Source organism: Cebus imitator, unplaced genomic scaffold (genome assembly GCF_001604975.1).
Source record: "Cebus imitator isolate Cc_AM_T3 unplaced genomic scaffold, Cebus_imitator-1.0 Scaffold100, whole genome shotgun sequence".
In the NCBI taxonomy this organism is placed as follows: Eukaryota; Metazoa; Chordata; class Mammalia; order Primates; family Cebidae; genus Cebus; species Cebus imitator.
The window spans coordinates 6,352,526-6,370,586 of NW_016107415.1; positions in this window are offsets into that span (position 1 = coordinate 6,352,526).

An 18,061-nucleotide genomic window follows, 5' to 3' on the forward strand; every position below is an offset into this window, starting at 1 on the left:
TAAATGGTTTGATGTGCACAATTCCTAACTGAATGTTTAGTATTTGGCATTCTGATACTAGAATCAAGTATGATAAGTTACAGTCCACAGGTACTGCTACTCCTAGGTCTCATCTGTTCCTGAGTTCTGTCTGTGATCTCTCTGTGTTGTACTTAACCTTCCCACAGTCATTTCATTCAGTTCCTCTCTAAGTTCTGCAGTGCGTGTTTTAGGGGAACTGGATGGATATAGATAAAGAGAAATCAAGACAGGAAGAGGTGATGACTAAGATACAAGACTGTAGCTGTCTCAGAAAGCAGATACTCTTTAAGAGAAAGACATATTTTCTCTTTTCTGTTTGCCAAAGTTTCCCATGAAGTGAAACCCATAGTAGAGTAAGGAAGAGAAAAACCTCTCCTTGTTCATGTGAATGTCACAGAGAGTGACATATATATCAGAGGGTGACAATACTATGAAGTGGACTAAATCTTATTATCTAAAACATGTTAAATAATATTAAACACATTGTAAAAACTGTGGTTAAAAAAAATCAGTGCATTTATTTTATCGAAATGAAATAAAGCATTTTGTTCTCAGGACCTTGTATTTACCAGTGGTCCAAAAACTGTATACTACAGTGAAATATCCTGGAGTAATTCTTCAACATGTAGTGTCTGTGAAATTAAATAAACCAAACTTAAAACCATGAGAACTTTAAATTATTCTGAGCCTTGAGAGGAATATGGCTAGGAGCCTGAGTCACATGGCATGCAGCTGCAACTTCTGCCTTTTTCTGTAAATAATCAGGAAGATCATGTGGTACCAGAGATAAGAACATCTCAGATCATTATGGAACGGCTCAACAGGTTCATTTTCCTCACTGCCTTTGAACATATTTATCAAGACAGAGAAATTGCAATACAGAAAGAGATTAATTCACGAAGAGCTGGCTGCACGGGAGAGTGGAGTCTTATTAATACTCAAATCAGTCTCCTTGAAAATTTGCAGACTGGGATTTTTCAAGAATAATTTTGAAGGTAGAATGCCAAGGAGAGGGGAGTGTTTCTTTGTTCGCTTGGGGATCAAATCATATGGAGTAGAAGCTGTCCTCCTGCAGTGAGGCAGTTCCTGGGAATGGGGCCACAAGATCAGATGAGCCCATTTATGGATTTGCATGGTGTCAGCTGATCCATCAAGTGGAGGGTTTAAAAAATATCTGAAGCACCAATCTTAGGTTTCACAACAGTGATGTTATCCCTAGGAGCAACTGGGGAGGTTTAGAATCTTGTGGCCTCTAGTTGCATGTCTCCTAAACCATAATTTCTAATCTTGTGGCTAATTTGTTGGTCCCATGAAGGCAGTGTGGTCCCCAGGCAAAAAATAAGTTTGTCTGGGGAAAGAGTTGTTATCATCTTTGTTTCAAAGTTAGACTGTAAACTAAGTTTCTCCCAAAGTTAGTTAGGCCTCTACCCAATAATAAACAAGGACACATTAAAGTTTAGAAGCAAGATGGAGACAGGTCAGATTTCTTTCAGTGTCATAATTTTCTCAGTGTTACAAGTTTTGCAAAGGAGCTTTCGTTTACAGATGAGCTTTGTATAACCTCATGAAGTAATAATCTTTCTTAGAATGTAGACCAATCTGTAACCAATCAAATTGCTATAATGTATGCATTTGTATGGAAAATGTAATTCTGCTAAGATTTATCACTCTGCCTATATAAGTGAGAATGCTGATCCCATTCATTTGGAGTCTTTTTCCCAGGTGACTATCCTCAAGCTTTGTGGTTGAGTAAACTCTTAAGTCATATTTTCTGAATCTCATTTTTTAAGTTTGATGCTTCTCAATCATCACCCTCTGAGATTCAGATGCAGCCAACCTGTAGTAGAGCCTGGGGAACTGGAGTGTGTGAATTTTGCTGTGAGAAACCATATAGTGGACTCACTTCCCTTTTGAACCAGAGAAGTGAATTAGCTCTCAGCATCTCCCCTAGCCACAGGTGTAGTTAACAAGAAAGTCTTAATAAATGACCAAGGTTTGGGGCAGCTTTATTGTCATGAAACACTTTGGAGTAGGTTCCAAAATTGACAGTAAAGTAGTTTGGATATGTGGCCTTGTTGTTAAGATTTAAACACAAAATATATAATTTTTTTCTTGGTTTTAAAAATACAAATATTTGTAAAAAGCTTTTAGAGAGAGTATTTCTATTAAGGTGGCTTTCCTAAATAGATCTTCAGAATTGCAAGTAATATTTAGGTATTGGAAGCTGTGGAAATGGCACTTTTAACCTCAATTCTCTCATGAGAGCAGTTGGGACTGTAATTTGAATTGTTTCAGAAAAAAGTCTGATACTGCAATTGGGTGTCAGTATTTAGCATGCGATTTTGTCTCTATGATTATTTTTAGGAGAATGCTAATGGCCTATATTGTTCCAGTGCATAATAGTGTAGGGGCCAAGGGAGAACTTCTTCTTTACCTTCAGAAGCTTCACCGAAAACCAACTGGAAAACAGGCACTTCACAGGCAAAAAGGCATACAAATTTATTAATGTACATAAAGAATTACAGATTGATTACCCCAGCCCCCCCAACCCTCCCAGTGAGGTACAGAAGCTTATATACCCTTATTATAGGGGAAGGAGGGAATGGAGAATGCAGACAATTCTTTTGAGGAGAGGCAATTCTTACTAGGGAGAGTGAATAAACCAGAGATACAGAAATTAACTTAAAAGTGATTTGCTCTAGAATTTGAATGAGCCCAAGAAGCAGGCATTCTCTTATGAAAAAGTCCATCCAAGTGTGCTTGCATTCTTTCGTCTGCTTTTCAGACAGAGATAATAAAATTTCAGGGAAGAAATAAAAGTCAATTCTGTCTCTTTTGGTAAGAAGCTTTCTTGGTCAGATTAGGAAATACCACAGAGAGTCCCTCCCTGTGCTAGGGGTGGGGAGTAGGGAAAAGAAACAAGACAAGGTTAGAGAGACCTTGATTCTGAGGCTTATTTTTAAGGCCTTTCGATTTTAAAAAGCATTCAGCATGACCACATTCCATATTCTGGGAAATCATTTCTTGCTCCCCAACAATAGAATGGCAGAGAAAACTCCTTTTTGCATTTCTCAAATGCACAAATAGAAAAAAAATCAATGGAAGTAAGCATGGAGATAGAAAATAAAATGATTAAGAGATGATTCAAAATGATTGCAAGAGATTTTAAGGAAAACAGAATATAAACAGGTTGAGTAGTTTGTAAAAGAGGAATTTCAATAAGAACCCAGACAACGTCCATTAATATAATTCTAAACTCAGAGTATTCCAGGGACATTTAGGGAACTGATGATTCAGTTGCTTCATCTGCTCAGGTTTTTCCTTTCCCCCTAGCCCCACGCTATAAAAGTGAAAGTAAAATGCCAGTACAGTTTAAATAAAGTTATATTTAGGTGCTCATATTTCAAACAGCTGGCCTCCTCAGCACCAGAAAACCTACATCAGTGTGTAATTGAAAAATAAAATTCTAAGCCCATCTGAAAGGAGGCCTACTCTGGGCCAAGGGTATTCTAAAGGTAACCGAAAACCTAGTTTAGGCCATGATCAGAAGGGAGAGTTGGGCATACCTTTTTACCATTAGTATCAAGGCAGACTTTAAGTCTGAAAGAACAGACTCCTTAAGTCTGATAAGAAATATTTACAATCTATTCTCTCTGAAGTCTGCTACCTGGAGGCTTCATCTGCATGATCAAATCTTGGTCTCCACAACTCCTTATTATAACCCAGACATTCCTTTCCATTGACTTTAGGTCTTTAGCTAAAAACCAATTGCCAATCAAAAAAATCTTTGAATCTGCCTATGACCTGGAGGCTCCTGCTTCCACTTGTCCTCCCTTTCTGAACTGAACCACTGTACATCTTACATATATTGACTGGTGTCCTATGTCTCCCTAAAATGTATGAAACCAAGTTGTAGCCTGACCACCTTGGACACATGTCATCAGGACCTCCTCAAGCTGTGTCACGGCCATGTTCTTAACCTTGGCAAAATAGGCTTCTAAATTGATTGAAATCTTTCTCTGACACATTTTGTATTACAAGCTCATCTAGAAAGTTGCCCATTGGTTCTCCACAGAGGAAAGAGGACATAGAAATAAAGGAGGAAAAGACGAATACATGAATCCACATGCCTCTTCTGAAATGGCTTTTTGGCAAGGAGTAGTTTCTTCAATTCCCTATAGAATGTATTCCAACCATTTTGTACTCACAGTGGCTGCTAAAGAAATCCTACTGAAGAGTAAGCCGTGAAGTATTTTTGTTGTTACTTTTTCTAAAATTAATTTTGGATAGATTAGTTATGGTTATATATTTGAGGTCACCTTAAATTCTTAGACTCACGCAATAATGTTGTTAATATTGTCAAGATGACACTATACCTCAAATTAATTTTTACCTTCAATACTACCCCTATTACAATCCTATTACAAAGCTGATTCTTATATTCATATGTAATTTCAAGAGATGCCAAATATTCAAAACATCCCTGATAAAAATCAAAGTTGCAAAATACACATTTTCCAATATCAAAACTTACTATCTAGTTATAATAATCAAAACAATGTACTGATACAGAGTTAGATGTGGGGATCAATGGAATAGACTTGAGAGTGCAGAATCAAACATATATATGGATAGTCAATTGATTTTTGAAAAGAACTTTCAAGACCATTAATGAGAAAAGAATAGTCTCCTTGACAAATAATGCAGGGACAACTGGATAGCCACAGGCAAAAACAATTAGTTTGGATCATTATCTTACACCATATATAAACATTAACTCGAAATGGATCAAAGCCTAAATATATGTGTTAAACCTATAAAACTATATGAAAACAAATAAGTACATTTTTGTAATTTTGGATTTGGCAAGGGGTTCATAGATAGCACAAGGCTCAAAAACATACGTATTGGACTTCTTCAAAATTCAGAACTTTTGTGCATCAAAAAACGCTTTCAATAGTGTAAAAAACCTGAAGAATGTGACAAAATATTTTCAAATCAACATATCTGATAAGAGGGTCATATCTAGAATATATGTTTAAAATCTTTTATACCTAAAAAAAGTAATAATCCAAATAGAAAATTGTCAAAGAACTCAAGGGACATTTATCCAAAGAAGATATAGAAGAAGCAAACAAGCACATGAGAAGCTGCTCAGTATCATTAATCAGCAGGGAAACACAAATGAAACCCAAATGAGACTTTTCACCCCCAATCAATGGTTTTAATTTATAAAATAAAACACAAATGGAAAATATTAAGTATTGGCAAAGATGTTGAACCCTCAGACACTGTTCATAGGAATTTCAAATGGTACAGTCACTGTAAAAAACAGTTTGGCACTTCTTCAGAAAGTTTATTACCATATGACACAGCATTTCTACTTTTAGATAAATACTGAAAAGATTTGAAATCTAGTGTTCAAACAAAAACTTGAGTGTTCATGGGAGGGCTATTCGCAATAGCACTATTCACAGTAGCCACTAAATGTCCACCAAATGATGAATGAATAAAATGTGGTGTATACATGCAATGGAATATTAATCATCCATAAAAAGCAATGAAGTACGATACACGTTGCAATATGGATGAACATTGAATACATTATTCTAAGTTAACGAGGCCAGACATAAAAGGCCACACACTCTATCATTCCATGGGAAATGGAAGTAACTGCTTAATGTGAACTGGGTTTCCTTTTGGGGTGATGAAGATATTTTGGAGTGAAGTGGTGGTGATGGTTATATAACATCATGAATGTACTCAATGCCACAGAATTTTACTTAAAAATAGTTAAAATGGGAAAATTTATGTTATCTGTATTTACCACAGTAAAAGTGTTTGTTTTGCTTTTTGGTCTGAGTCTCTGCCGTAGCTGCAGAAGTGACATGGGAAGGGAATGTCAGGGTTTACAAGCCATCACAATTAGTGGCACACATTGTACCACCACTGTGGCTCTGAGTGTTACCACCTTCATGAGAGTGCCTGTGGCAAATGTCCCTACCCTAACAAGCACGAGAGATCATATAACTGTAGCGCCAAAGCTAAAAGACAAAAGGCCACAAGGATTTGTCAGATGAGGCACCCGAAAATTGTTTACTGTAGATTCAGAAACACATTCTACAAAGGAAAGTGTAAATCCAAGAGGACAGCTGTTACAGCATCCAGTTCATCTTAAGAATTTCAGCAATTCGTCATGCAATACATGTTCTGTTTTTGTTTTGTTTTGTTTTTTAATGTTTTGAATGGCCCTAAAATAGTTTCTACAAAGAGAAAGGCTTTTATTAATATCTCTCAAAGGTATTAACTGAATTTTTGGTTATTTCTGGTAAAGGTATTTATTTAAATTCAACAAATGTATCAAAATAGCATTTTGTTGTATTATGTTGCTGTCTGCTTAGCAAGTCTTTAAATATGACATAATAGGCTTATAAGAAATATGCAACAGATTAGAAATTTCATCTTACAGAAATTCCAGTAAGTTTACAAAATTTTCTCCCAGTCTCTTGCAGTAAGCAATAACATATGTGATGGGTATTTTTATGCTCTTAGCCTAAATTTAGCCATGGAAAAATGTAATTGAAAATATAAACTCATCAGGCAATTTCAAGCTCTCTTCCCATGATTCAGCTCCTTCTTCCGTTTTTGATTGTTACCTCTTGATAAATAGACAACATTTGTGCCAATGTGTTTAGGTCAAGAAATAGCCTCTTTAAACTTTATGTCTCTGGTTTTAGGCTTTGGGAGTAATCCTACCTTTCCTCTTCCACATGACAGCATCTTCTAGATGTGTGATGGCCATTAACAAATCCTGCTCCAGTATTTTCTGCTACAGGCTCAATGTCCTAAGGCACTAGTTAAGTCGTGGGAATAACACTTCCTAGATCTGTACTGGCTCCCACTTCCAGATACCTTTATTTGTCAGTGTCATCTATAAAATGCAGACATATCAATCTCAATGACTGTTACTATGTCTATTCCTGGGAATTGCCTGGAAAAGTTCTGCTTCAATGAGTTAAGGAGGGGCTCACACAGTCTAATTTTATAAAGAGTTTGAGTACCTCTGAGCTAGCCACTAAAATCCTCTCTGATCTCTGTATCCGTAGGATAATTCCTTCATCCCTTAGGCTAATCTGCTTGCTATGCCTTGGATATGATTTCCTCACACCCACCATCTGGTTCTTTAAAGGAAAATAGCTTTTGTTGAAAATACCTTTTTTTCTTTTCCAAAACTCATAGGCATTACTCACTAAAAGTTAACCCTTTCTGGAATGTCTTTCTGAAGCTCACATGATCAGTCTCCATTTCTTTCATATTTTCTCAGCATTCCCAGAGATTAAGTTAAACACTCCTTGTTGTAAAGTTCCAGAACAGTGACCTTGTGGCAAGTCATATTTGCCTACAAAAGTGGATCATACATTGCTTAAAGACAATCACTACCTTAGTGGCTATCATTTACTAATTAAATTATATAATATGATTTAGCATAGTACTTTAATCAAAAGAGGTTCTTCTTAAATATTAGTGCCTCTCCCATATCTCAATCCTTCCTCAACTCCACTGTCTAAGCAGAAATAAGTTATATTTTTAAGTCCAGGAGTAATATTTATTTTTTTAAGGCTGCCATTTTGTGTGACTATTTTAAGAAATGCCAGTGAGACTTTTTACCTTTAATAATGCTCATTTGAATTTGTTTTTAATGATCCTTTTCACCCTCAGCGCTTTATACAAGCTTGACTATTTCACTACCATTGATTTTAAGGATTAGATTTTACCACTTCAATGCATGGAAATGCCATGAAACAAAATAGACTGTGACAGAGAAAAAATAAGGGAGGCAATAATAACCAGTATATTTACTCACCCTCCAGATATGAGGCTTCAACCACCTAGCCAGCAATCAAGAAACGTGAACAGAGAATCAGTGTTATGGACACTTACGTAGCTTCATGCTATTTGGCAAGGGCATAAGGAAGAACTGAAACTAGCTTTGCCTCAGTCATTCTCTCCCAAGAGGATACTGAGGAAGTTATATACAGAATGCACAGTAGGAAATAGCATAGAAAATACCATTTTTAAATCATTTGATAATGGCCTTTATCAAATGGCAAAGGTAAAAGTGAGTGGGCTCACACAGACTATGAAAAAAGTGACATCAGCAGCATGGCAGAATGAGACTCCTATCCCTCCTGCCACAGACACCCTGAGTAAATACCTAAACACGGGCCAATTTTCTTCAAGAGAAACCCAGGATCTAGTTGAACTCCTACATGCTGAAATACATACATCAAAATAGATTTTTAAAGTGGAGATATATTCACACTAATCCCACTCTGAGCATAGCACCTTACAATTGAGAAGGAAATATCAACTGTCGGCTTATTCTTAAGGAGTGAGGGGTTTGTACAATACACATAGTGTACAACTTTTAAAGTTCCAGCTAGAGGATTTGGCTCTTAAATAACCTTGCTTGCAGAACAGCATAGGCAGGGCATCTGAGAATTCTCTCAAGCACAAAGAACAAAGATAAGTTTTGAACCACATGAGCACTCTCAGCAGCTATGGCCCCTGGGATCAGCTCAGCTTACAACTTTTCCCTGAAAAGGGTTTGGCTGCAGCTTCCTGTGGTTCTGGCTTTTAATAGGCCATTATCTCAGAGCCAGGGAATATGGGCACTGCCTGTGCTTTATTCCCTGGCTTGCTTCAGCAATAACTCCATGCCAGCAGTCGTCCCCTGCAAATAGTGTGTGAGACTTCTGCATGCCTGGATGGAAAAGTGATCACTCCTTATGCCTGCTTCCCTGGTTTGCTCCAGTGACCATTCTAGCCCTGCAATCTCTTCCTGGATAAAGGTTAGAGGCCTCTGCCAGCAGAAATGAGAAAGATGGCACCTTCCAGCCTTGTTCCCTGGCTTGCTCCAGCAATAAATTAAGATCTGAAGACTCTCGATGGAAATAGTTTCTGCACACGTCAACCCTCCCCAAAGGATTTGCTACTAAATCACCTAGCTCTGGGAGTTGATGTTCTGCACTCTCAAGTCTCCTATGCCACAAACAAAAAGGTGATCTTTAAACTTTCAAACATTTAGCGTAAATCTCTCCAGGTTCAATATGAGAAAACTGAGTGAGAGTACAGGTAGGCACCACAGATCCTTTCCTTGGTGTAGAGCAAAATAAGAATATAATATCTGAGCTCAAAAATTCAGTAGAATGATCTATTAGCACACTAGATCTAGAAGAAAAAATGAATTAGCAAACTTGAGTGTAAGCCTTGAGAAATCACCTGATCTGAGGCAAAAATAAAGAATACTATTAGATACTGTCAAGTGGAATGTTACATACATCATTAGATTTGCAGAAGGAAGAAAAAGAAAGAAAAGGACAGAAAACATTTAAAGAAATAATCCCAGAAAACTTCTCAAGTCTGAAAAAGAAACAGAGATCCAGGAAGCTCAACTGATATTGAATAGGATAAAAACAAAGAGACTTATACCAAGACACATTATAATCAAATTGTTAAAAGTTAAAGACAGAGAAAATATTGGACACTGCCAGGGATAGGTAATGTGTTATATATAAGAGAATCTCCATTAGACTATTAATAGAATTTTAGCAAAAACTTGTAGCCCCCAAAATAGAACAGAAGTTTCTGTTTATGTACATAAACGTACACATACACACACACACACATATAAATACATGTATATAAGCAAAAAGAAAAAAAAACACCAAACAAAAATTATGTCCAGCAATCCTCTCCTTACGAAACAAAGGGGATTAAAAACTTTCTCAAGCAAATAAAAGCTGAGGAAATTTATCACCACTAGACCCATCTTATGAAAGATGCTAAAGGGACTTCTTCAAGTTGAAGGACAATGTTTTTAAGAAGCAATATAAAAATAGAAAACTCACTAGTAAAAGTAAGTACATAGTCAAACTCAGCTCTAATACAGTAATGGTAACATGAAAGTTATCTCAATCCCTAGTACTAAGGATAAATGGCATTACCATTAAAAACAATTATATATGATTTGTTAAGAAATGCAAGTTACAAGAGATGTATAATTTGATGTAATTTACAGTGGGGAAGTAAAATTGTAGTTTGTGCAAGTGATGAAAATTATTATCAGCTTAAAATAGTCTGTTATTAATATAAGATTTTTTACATAAGACTTATGGTAACTACAAAGCAAGAATGCTTAAGAGATACACAAAAGATGAAAAAGATTCAAAGCACACCACCACAGAAACCCATCAAGTCAAAAAAGAAGGCAGCAAGAGAGGAAGTTAGAAACAAAGAATCTGAAATTAATTAGAAAGAAATTAAAGAAATAGCAATTAAAGAAATTTAATTTAAAGAAATAGCAATTAGAGATATGGCAGTAATAAGTTCTTATCTCTCAATAATCACTTAAAGTGAATAGATTAAATTCTCAAATCAAAGGAGATTGAATTGCTACATAATTTTTAAAAAAAGATAGACCCAACTATATGCTGCCCTCAAGAAAATCACTTCACATTTAAGGAAACATATAGAATAAAAATAAATAATAAAATTATTCTAGGCATATGAAAATCAAATACAGCATGCATGGATAGCTTAGACTTAGATAATATAGATTTTAAAGTTAAAAATATAAAAAGAGACACTAAAGACCACTATATAATGACAAATTTGTCATTGAACAGACCATCGAGACAAAAAAAACTTTTTTAATGTTAGACTTGAACTACACTTTAAAGCAAATTAACCTAACAGATAGAAGATTCCAACCAACTGCAAAAGATGTATTCCTGTCAACAGAACATTCTCCAGGATAAATCCTATGCTTAGAACATAAAACAAGTTTTAACAAAGTTAAGAAGACTAAAAATCCTATCAAGTATCTTTTCTAACCACAATGGCATGAAGCTAGAGATCAATAACAGGAGGAATTTTGAGGAACTCACAAATATCTGGAAGTCCAGAACAATTAATGGATCAAAAAGGAATTTTGTTAAAAAGTATCTTGAGAGCAACAAAAAATTTAAAAAATAAAAAATCTTATGAGATACAGCAAAAGCAGTTCTGAGAGAAAAGTTTATAGCAATAACACTTAGATCAGAAAAGAAAGAATATCTCAAATACATCACCTAACATTACACTTCAAGGAACCAAGATAAAGCTAAGTCCAACCCTAGCAGAAGAAAGAAAACAACAAAGATCAGAGGAGAAACAAATAAAATAGAGACTAGAAAAAAATAATTGAAGAGCTCAATGAAACTGGGTTTCTTTTTTTGAAAAGAAAAACAAAATTGACAAGTGTTAGCTAGATGAAAGAGAGAGAAGACTCAAACAAAATCAGAAATGAAAGAGTAGACATTAAACTCACACCTTAGAAATACAAAGGATCATAAGAAACAACTATGAACAATAACACACCAACAAATTGGATAACCTAGAATAGGTGGGTAAATTTCTAGAAAAATATAATATATCAAGATTGATCAGAAAAACATGGAAAATATGAATGGACCAAACAGCAAGTATGGAGATTGAATCAGTAATAAAGTCTTCCATTAAAAAAAAGCCCTGAACCTGATGGCTTCACTGTTAAATTCTACCAAATATTTCAAGAAAACATAATACCAATTCTCTTAAATTTTTCCAGAAAATTTAAAAAAAGAAAATATTTTCAAACTCATTTTATGAGGCCAGACTTACCCTGATATCAAAGCCAGACAAGGGGATACAAGAAAATAAAACTACAGGTCAATATTCATAATGAGCATAGACGCATAAAACTTTTACTAATAAAGTACTAGCAAACCAAAATCAATAACACATTAAAAGAGTATTCATCATTATCAAGTGGGAGTTACCTCAGGGATGCAAGGATGTTTCAACATATTTAAAATGATAAATCTTATAGACTATATTAACAAGATGAAAGACAAAACCACATGATCATCTCAATAGATGCAAAAATGGTGTTTAATAAGATTCAGCATCTCTTTATAATTTTTAAAAATTTTCAAAATAAAGGTACAGAAGTCATGTATTGCAACTCAAGAAAGGCATGTATGACAACCTTACAGCTAACATCATATTCCATGGTGAAAACATAAAAATTTTTTCTCTACAATAGGAAGAAGACAAGAATCTTGAGTCTTGCCACTTCTTTTCAACGTAGCACTGAAAGTCCAAGCCAGAGCAACTAAGAAAGAAAATGAAACCCAAGACATTGAAATAAAAAAGAAAGAAGTGAAATCATTTGTTTGCAGACAGCATTATATTATTTATTATTATTTATAGAAAACCTTTAAAAACTCTTAGAATTGAAAAACAAATTTAGTAAAGTTGCAGGTTAAAAAAAACAACATACAAAAATTAGTAGGATTTCTATATACTAATAACAAATTATATTTAAAAATTAAGAAAACAATCTAATTTACATTAAATCAAAAATAAAATAGGAATAAATTTAATCAAGGAAGTAAAAGGTCTGTACATTGAAAATTTTAATACACAGATAAAAACATTGAACACACAAATAAAAGGATATCTCATATTCATTGATTGAAGGAATTAATATTGTTAAAATTTCCACACCACCCAAAGCAATCTACAGATTTAATGTAATCTATATGAAAATTCAAATACCATTTTTCATAAAATTAGAAAAAAACTTTCCAAAATATGTTTGAAACCACAAAAGACCCCGAATAGCCAGAGCCACCTTGAAAAAAAGAACAAACCTGGAGGCATTACACTGCCTGATTTCAAAACAAATTACAAGCTATTTTAATCAAAACAGTATGATACTGTCATAAAAACAGGCATATCAAAAAATGGAATAGAACAAAAGTCCCAAAAATAAACTTAAGTATTTATGGTCAATTGATTTTCAACAAAGGTGTCAAGAAGACAGACTGGGAAAAGACAATCTCTTAAATAAACGGTTCTGGGAAAACCAGATGTCTGCATGCAGAATAATGAAAGAGCACTTTGTCTCATATCATATATAAAATTCAACTCTAAATGAATTAAAGACTTAAAAAAATAAGACCTGAAATTGTAAAACTACTAGGTGAAAATATATGGGGAAACTTCACAGTATTACTTTGAGTGATCATTTATTGGATAGGCCTCTAAAAGCACAGGCAAAAAAACAAAAATGGACACACAGGATCACATAAAACTAAAAAGTTTCTGCACAGCAAAGGAAACAACAGAGTGAAGAGACAACTTATGGACTGAAGAAACTATCTGCAAACCATATACCTGATAAAAGGCTAAATATCCAAAATAAATGAGAAAAACATCTCATCTTTAAGAAATCAAATAGCCTAGTTTAAAAATGTGAAGAAACTTTGCAGATATTTCCCCCTAAAAATACATGAATGGCCAACAGATACCTGAAAAAATGTTCAACATTGTTAATTATCCAGGAAATGCAAATTAAAACCATTATGAAACATCACCATCATACCCGTGAGACAAATAGTAAGACTTAATGAAGACACAGCATAAAGTGAACCCTGGAACACTGCTGATGGGAAAATAAATTAGTACAGACATTTTTGAAAATAGTATGGATGTTACTAAAAAAACTAAAAGTAGAATTATGATTCAGCTATCCCACTTTTGGGTTTATATGCAAAGGACTGAAATTACTACGTTAAAGAAATATCTGCCTTCCTATGTTGCTTTCAGCATTGTTTATAACATCTAAGACATGAAAACCATCTAAGTATTCATAGTCAGATGAATGGATAAAAAATATGTAGTATATATGTACACAGTAGGGTACTGTACAACCTTTTAAAAAGAAAAAAAGTCTTGTCCTTTTTGACAACTTGGATGAACCTGGAGGACATTATGCTAAGTAAAATAAGCAAGGCACAGAAAGACAAATAGTTATAGAAGCAGAAAGGACAGAGTGACTTAAGATGGCTGACTACATGCAGTTAGTAGGTGCTTCTTCCACAAAGAGATATCAAAACAGTGAGTAAATATTCACACTTTGAATAGATTGTCTAAGAAGGAACACTGAAATTCAACAGAGAAGCAGTAAGTATCAGGGAAAGCAAAAGTGTGAAGCCAGGCACCCTGCTGTGCTGAGATCAGCATGGAACTGAGAGAAGTTACCTGACACATGGAAAGGGTGAGTGAGAGACCCTGAGGCACCCCCAGTCCTGCCACAGACGTTTACAATCCTAGCCATGGGAGAACTCAACCCTCCAGGGCCTGCAGACTAACATAGGGAGCTTCCTGTAAATTGCACAAAGACATTGCTTGAACTCACATGGAGTCTCACAAATACTGGAGCCCTGAGTGATTGTAGCCTGGTGCCATCCTGGAAGCCCAGCCCCCAGAGGCCTGAGTCCTAGCCTGGGACTGCCGCTGCCATTGCCACCACATCCACTGCCACAAGTACAGAGAGGAAGGAGGGAGGCAAGGCAATTTCATCACCCCAAGGATAGATACCACTGCCATTGCTGCAGAACAGAGGAAAGAGCTAACTATGCATTCATGGCTGCCTTCTGTTTCACTGCGCCTATTGATGGGGGTATGTCTTTCCCAGTAGCAGTCCTGCAGAGGGTCTGCCCGAGCATTTTATCTGCAGTCAGACATGATGTAGAGAATGCATACCGTAGACCCCTGGGGCTGATGCTGCCACCACTGCCACTGCTGCTGGGCCAGGGAGGGAATGGGAAGACTGGGCATTTTTGCATGCCCAAAGGAAACATACTGCCCTGCAGCTGCTGAATAGAGACATGAGCAAACCGCATGCCTCACAGCTGCCTGCCCTTGCTACTCTCGCTGAGAGGGACCTGCTCTTCCCAGTGGCAGGCCCACAGCACAGACACCTTGCCCCTGCCTCAGCATTCTGCCAGTGGCCCAGGATCCAGTTTGCTCCTCTCTGTCTCAACCAGCACCTGAACTCTGGATACGTGTGGAAGAGTCCTCTGGCCTGCTCCCTGTCTAGTCTTCCTAGGACTCATGAATACCATCTAAGGAGTTGCCTAGGGGCTTGGGGTTTGGGGATTATTTAGCCCAGTCCAGAGTTATTATTTGTCAATTACAAATGTTTTTTATTATTGACAAATTATTATTCGTCAATTAAAAAATGAAGTTTGAAAAGACTAATAGGCCCTTTCTTTTTCTCGTAGTGAATTATAAATATTGAGGTTTCATCCTTCTCTCTCTGACTCAAGTACATAAGAACATTAAACAGAGATGAAGATACATTCACACACACATTTGGATAAATGTGGTTCAAAACAAAGAGAGTAAGAAACAAATAAACACCAAAGGACATACATAAATTTTTAGGCCCGAAAGAACCTTTGTTCGGCTTAATGTTGCTATTTCATAGAGACAAATGGATCCTCTGGTGCCACCTCCCTAACACACGTATCAATAAATGTAGCCTATATGTGTTCCTGAAATCTGTATGTTGGAGTCATAAATCAAATTAACTTTTTTCCCCAAATGTGGACAGGGGAAGGAAGAAGGCGAACCCTCCATCTTCTAAATATTACTGTGTACACAGTTTTCATCCTTCATACTTCCACTCTAATCTCACTTTCTCCAGTTAAACAGTTTTGACTATTTTAATTTTTACATTACTTATCAGTTCTTATATAGCACTGGATCCAATAAAACTGAAATGTATTTGTGTATCTGTCACGGTAGAGGTCACTTAAGTAGAGCCAAAATGAAATAAATAAAAATCTAGACTACAAGATGAGCTGAGCCAGCTATAGAAAGCACTGAGATGATGGCTGCTTTTTTTTTGATACTAGACACCTGTCATATTGCCTAATTCCATTTCATATCAAATCTCTGCTGAGAAAACAAATAATCCTACAAACATTACAAGTTGTTTTATATCAAAGAACAAATATTTTTCTACTGTTGTTTCTTTATACCTGTCCTAAGAAAAACATGAATTGAAGCTTATTTGATACTTCTGTTATACTTCTGGTGACAGGATAATTCATTATCCTGAAATACAAAAATATGTGAAAAATGTGAAAATATTAGAGGAATCAAAATTCCCTATGAAAATGATTTTGAAAGACTATGACCAATATTTGGTTAACTATGTAATGCATAGCTGATATACAGAGACTGTGATTTCTGGGGGCATATTTTTAAGGCAGAGATAATGGTTACATTTTAAGATTCAAACAATGCAGTTTTGCAAATTATGCAAACATAAACACACCTCTCCAAAACAAAGCTTTAAGTTAACTCTGATATTACCTAGATTTATCACTAGACTCTAAAACATGAATAACCATCTAGACAATGTTATATTCATTTTATTCAGAGAACAATAAAGATTGGATGATCAGAGATACAGAGAAACCAATGTAATTTGAGAAAAGCATGATATTATGTAGGTTTTATCAATCACTAGACTCTAAAACATGAATAATCATCTAGAGAATGTTATATTCATTTATTCAGAGAACAGTAAGGATTGGATGATCAGAGATAGAAAGAAACCAATATAATTTAGGAAGACAAAAGCATGAAAATCACCTATATGTGTACCAGTTGTGAACTGGTTAAGTATATTTTGATACATGCATGGAATGTAGGATGCTGAGTACACAAAAGCCAAATTTTACATTTAAAATTATTAAATTTAAAAGCTATATACATCTGTACATATCTATTTATATATCTATATAATACATATAAAAATAATATTTTGTGAAGAAGCTTATTATATAACTTCATAATATTGTTGTGGATGATAGTCTGATATTTGTTACATATGTTTTGGCCTGCTTTGATGCTATTAATGTAATAGTACTAATACTGTGTGCATGTATTAATATTTCAGAAGGTAATGGATGACCATGTGTTGTATGAATAGTTTCTTCTTTTTTTTCTGGACTTACTTTAGCTACTTCTCCATCCCTATTTTATCCAAATATTTGTGGGAGGAAAGAACTGGAGCTATAAACTTTGTTACAATGATGTATTCCTAATTATTATCTGTTATATAGATTATCAGCAACTCTCTTTTTTCTTTAGTCTTCAAATTATTAGAATACTCAACTTGCTGCCAAATATAGTTAGCACATCATTAACCTGCTGGATGAGATCATTCTTTGCAGAAAGACTTGACTTGCTTCTACTACTAACCCAAGGGGCGGTCATTAAATAAAACTTTGATTTCAAGTAGGTTTATTGCTACACCTGTTCACTTGCTTACCGACCACTCAAAATTGCTCTCATGCATTTTTTACTATTAACTGGAGAGAGTCTCAGGTGTTCTTAAGATGACTTCAGCAGTTTTGTTTTATTTTTGACTTTATACCTTTTCCTCAATTTATGTAAAAAAAGCAGAACATATATGATGGTTGGGAGTGAATTCTATCAGACAAGTGATTAAAAGCATGAGAAAGGCCCTCTAAATTTTTGCTTGAAACATAAAATCCATTTACCACATTATCCTGTGGTCTAACTGCTTGTCTGTTTCTTAAATGAGACATTTGATTCCTTTATAAAAATAATCTTGCAAAATTTCAATGGGTTTATCAACTTGTCGTTTTTGTCCACAGTCTTTGAATGTAGAGGAACCTAAATATGAATTGGACATATATTATAAATGTCCAGACTATAAGTAAGAGAAAAGAAAAACTGTGTGAGTTTTAAAGTATGTAAATTTCTTAACATTGTATATTTTACCACAACAAATTATCTTCTCTCACTCAATTCTCACAGAATGTAAACACAATTCAAACATTTCTATTTTACTTCATCATGTATCAGACACTATTATGTGGTTCTAGAAGTATGAAAAAATAATAGATAATTTACCTATAATTTAGTTGTTTCCAAATGCTATCAGATATCTCATGTTTCTTATTTTAACAGTAGCATTATTGTATATGCAAGAAAACTGACATTTAAATGAATTAATGGTTAACACACACAGTAAGCTACTTGGGAGTAGAATATAAACCCAAGTAGCTTCTAATCCACTGATTTCACTAAGCAATTGGATGTGATAGATTAAAATAAAACTTATAGC